Genomic DNA, 4962 nt, shown 5'->3' with positions numbered 1-4962 from the left:
ACTCCCGTACTCCTTTGTTCACACAGTGACAGCAAGGCCAGCCCTGTTGCATAGTCAGTCATATGCACCCCATTACGCCTTGTAACCCACATACTGGATGGGGCCAGGAAAATCCACTAGTATTTTTTAATGATATGATGGTTCCCTCTTTGCAGAATTATTTACAGGAGAATTAGGCAATTTTATTTGCCATGTTTTTAACATTAAGGTTCAGATACAGCTTTAAATAAGGCTAACACTTGCAATACAATGCAATTTTATTGCAAACTGCAAAATTCATTGAATAGTATGATTGAATAGTGTGAGTGTGTAAACTTTTGTATATGTTAACATGCAAAGGTTAATAAGTACACATAAGGATTAAATACATTTAGTGATTACGTATATATGATGATTAACTACATAGAGTATACTTACATCATCCACAAGAGGCTTTTAAACATCATCCATCTGGAATTTCAAAGAAGCAACACCAAGACCGAGAACCCCTGGGAGATTACCTGCACTGTATGGGCGTCCCCAATTGTGCAGGTATCAGCACACTGTACATGTACAGGTACCCCAGTTTTGGCATCTGTCTTAGTCATGTTTCTCTGGACTTATATAGTGATTTACACTATCTAGTAACTATAGTTTCACCCAGACCTTCAAATGGCCAGCTTTCAGGGTTGTATAAAACTGAGATATCATGGAGTCAGTCGAGGGGCCATAGACCACTAGAAAATAAAAGCCACAAGGATTTAGATCAAACCACCACAGGCAGAGTTTCAGTAAACCTTATCCGCAGCGGTCTCCCATTCTTCAGTGGAGCCTGCTCAGCGGAGACGTCGGTCTCAGCGTCTCACTCAGTCTAACTCTGTGCAAAGAGTTACTGCTGCCTTTCCTGCTTCTGCCATTGAAGTCAGTGCTGGGCAGCGGCGAGCCGACGCTTCTGGGACTAAGTCCTGCTTTTCTCGTTCTGAGCATGCCCAGAGTAAGAGCTCTCAGTGGAGATCGAGGGTCACATGATCAGATACTGCAGCTAAGGCCATTGGTCCTTCAGGAAGGTCCTGTAGGTGCTCATGCTCTGTGGCAGCCTCTCATTAGTCCTTCTAGGAAGGTCCTGTACGTGCCGCAACTATTTAAGGCTCGCATGGCCGCACGGCCATGCGCTAGTATTGTCCTTTGTTATGTGCTTTGCGCCAGTATGGTCATGTGAGAGTGTGTTCAGGGACCCGGCTGAAATAAGCCCCTAGAATGCTGTCACCTCCGGTGAGGAGTTTGTGTTTGTATGTATTCAGGGACCTGGCTGAAATAAACCCCTAGAATACTGGCACCTCCGGTGTGACCACTGACTGCTCTCTGTTTGGGCAGTTAGCCTGTGCCTCTGTGAAGTCTAACAGGGCACAGTGCTTTGCTTTCACGGCTACTCGGTGAATTAACTGAGTTAGTCCATACCGCCATATAGTGCCGCCGTTTGCTAGCTGCAGGTACTCCTGCACGGTGGACCCCGGGCTGCGAAAGAACCAATATCAATAAAAACATCTCTATTTACTCGGTGCGTTCCGCCAGCCCTAACAGAATACTAGCGCCGGGGTCTGGCTAGTAAATGGCGGACATTCAGCAATCCTTGCGGTATATCCAACAGCTGGAGGGTAGGTTGGCGGCTCTCGAGAGCTCAACCTCAGCTGTGGATGTTACCGCAGTTGCTGTACAGGCTGCTAGCGTGGCTGCAGCAACCTTGTCCACTGCCACCCCTGTTCCGACATTATCTCGCCTCCCGCTGCCAGAAAAATTTTCTGGAGATAGCAAATCTTGTAGGGGATTCGAGAGTCAGTGCTCTATTCACCTCGAGCTCCTGGCTGCACGTTTTCCCACTGAGCGGGCTAAGGTGGGATTTATTCTGTCTCTCTTGTCGGACATGGCGTTGGAATGGGCTACGCCGCTGTGGGAGCATGGCGATCATGTGGTGCAGAGTGCTCCGCTGTTCCTGAGAACTCTGAAACAGGTCTTTTTGGGACCTCAAGTCACCCATGACAAGGCGATCCAACTGCTGGCATTAACTCGGTGAGTCCTTGGTCAGCCATTTTGCCGTCCGCTTTCGTACTTTAGCTTCTGAGATGGAGTGGCCGGATAAAGCCCTTATCCCCATATTTTGGAGGGGCCTGGCTGATCACGTTAAGGACGCTCTGGCCACTAGGGAGATTCCTGCCACAATGGAGGAGTTAATAACTGTCTCTACTCGAATTGACCTCTGTTTTAAAGAGCGGAGGTTAGAGCGAGCCCAGTGTAGGCAGAGGTTTCGGCTGGCTCCCACCTTCGCCAAACCTCTGGAATCTCAGGTCCTGGTTCCTGAGTCACATGAGGCCATGGAAGTGTCACGAGCGGGATCTAAGTCCTGGACCGCTTGTGCACTCAAGGTCTGTTATGTTTGCCAGCAGTCAGGACATCTTGCCACCAGATGTCCCCAGCGGTCGAGGAAACGTCAGCGTCTAGTGGTAGTAGGTGGAGGTACACTAGACACGGCGACGTTTGCCTCCAAATTGTCCTTTAAGGGGACAATTATAGGCTCATCCTCCCACTCGGTAGAGCTCTGCGTGGATTCTGGGGAGGAGGGCAATTTAATGTCTTCTGCCTTCGCCCAACGTCACGCAATACCCCTGGTTATGCTAGCTCAACCAGTAACGGTACGAGTGGTGAATGGGTCAACACTGCCCGCACAGATAACACACCAGACCATGGTGAATGGGTCAACACTGCCCGCACAGATAACACACCAGACCATCCCTCTTACTCTGTCCATGTCGCCATCCCATCAGGAGATTATATCTCTGCTCGTCATTCCTGAGGGAATTGATGATGTCCTGTTGGGGATACCTTGGCTTCGGTACCACTCTCCTCATATCAAGTGGTCCTCAGGCAGAATTCTGGGATGAGGTGAATCTTGTGGGAAAAGGTGTCAAAGGGAGTGCGCTCAGGTTGCGACTACAGAGGTACCCACAGATCTATCCTCTCTCCCCAAGCAATATTGGTCTTATGCAGACGTGTTCTCCAAAAAGGCGGCGGAGACCCTTCCGCCCCATCGCCCCTATGACTGTCCTATTGATCTCTTGCCTGGTGCTGAGCCTCCCCGGGGTCGAGTTTATCCGTTATCTCTCTCGGAGAAGGAGGCAATGTCTCAGTACATTCAAGAGAATCTGGAAAGAGGGTTCATCAGGAAGTCAGTGTCACCTGCTGGGGCTGGGTTCTTCTTCGTGCAGAAGAAGAATGGGGAACTGCGTCCATGTATAGACTACAGGGGTCTTAACGCCATCACCGTTAAGAATAAGTATCCTTTGCCCTTGATATCTGAGCTCTTCGATAGGCTTCGGGGAGCAAGGGTGTTATGGACTGGTGATTTAGGAGTGACATGCGACTAGCTCTGAGCAGGTGGTAACTATACTGACCGCAGTTCCTGATCTAAACACACTAGAAGTAGCCGTGGGATGTTCCTGTCACTCCCTAGACACCTCGTCACAGCCTAAGAACTAACTACCCCTAAAGGTAGAAACAGGAAAGCTATCTTGCCTCAGAGAAAATCCCCAAAGGATAGGACAGCCCCCCACAAATAATGACTGTGAGTGGAGAGGGAAATTACATACGTAGAATGAAACAAGATGCAGCAAAGGAGGCCAATTCTAGCTAGACAGATAGTACAGGACAGAACACTGTGCGGTCAGTAATAAAAACTAGAAAAAGTCCACCGCAGAGAATGCAAAAATCTCCACACCTGACTAAAGGTGTGGAGGGCAAAATCTGCTGCCCAGAGCTTCCAGCTTAGCTGAATAGATCCATACTGATAAGCTGGACTAAGAGAAAAACATAGAATGTGCTGAACAATCAAGTCCACAACAAGTGGACTGCAAAAGGACAAGCAAGGGCTTATCTTTGCAGAACTGGTCAGAGTGTCAGGGAAATCCAAAAGAGCTGTGACTCCAAGCAGGAACAATTGACAACTGGAATTGATTGAGGGATAAGTGTTATGACCCCAGTGGACAGGGTCTCAGAGGAACGTGTAAGTCTGCAAGATACAAAAATCCAGCTCATAGGGCTGTGGTAACTGGGTTGACCAAATAGCTACTCCTAACGCCAACACTAGAAGTAGCCGGGGATCATGCCTACGGTGATCGCTAGATGACTCGCGCCAGCCGGAGAATCTAACTACCCCTAGGAGAAGAAAACAAAGACCTCTCTTGCCTCCAGAGAAAGGGACCCCAAAGCAAGATACAAGCCCCCCACAAATAATAACGGTGAGGTAAGAGGAAATGACAAACACAGAAATGAACCAGGTTCAGCAAAGAGAGGCCAGCTTACTAATAGCAGAATATAGCAAGATAACTTATCTGGTCAACAAAAACCCTATAAAAATCCACGCTGGAGATTCAAGAACCCCCGAACCGTCTAACGGTCCGGGGGGAGAACACCAGCCCCCTAGAGCTTCCAGCAAAGGTCAGGATACAGATAGGAACAAGCTGGACAAAAATACCAAACAAAAGCAAAAAGCAAAGAAGCAGACTTAGCTTGAAAAACAGGAACCAGGATCAGAGGACAAGAGCACAACAGATTAGCTCTGATTTCAACGATGCCAGGCATTGAACTGAAGGTCCAGGGAGCTTATATAGCAACACCCCTGAACTAACGGCCCAGGTGAGGATATAGGAAAAGACAGACGCTCCAGAGTCAAATCACTAATGACCACTAGAGGGAGCAAAAAGCAAAATCACAACAGTACCCCCCCCTTAGTGAGGGGTCACCGAACCCTCACCACGACCACCAGGGCGATCAGGATGAGCGGCGTGAAAGGCACGAACTAAATCGGCCGCATGAACATCAGAGGCGACCACCCAGGAATTATCTTCCTGACCATAGCCCTTCCACTTGACCAGGTACTGAAGCCTCCGCCTGGAGAGACGAGAATCCAAGATCTTCTCCACCACGTACTCC

This window comes from Ranitomeya variabilis, chromosome 3 (assembly GCF_051348905.1).
Source record: "Ranitomeya variabilis isolate aRanVar5 chromosome 3, aRanVar5.hap1, whole genome shotgun sequence".
In the NCBI taxonomy this organism is placed as follows: Eukaryota; Metazoa; Chordata; class Amphibia; order Anura; family Dendrobatidae; genus Ranitomeya; species Ranitomeya variabilis.
Note: the sequence above shows the minus strand (reverse complement) of the source record.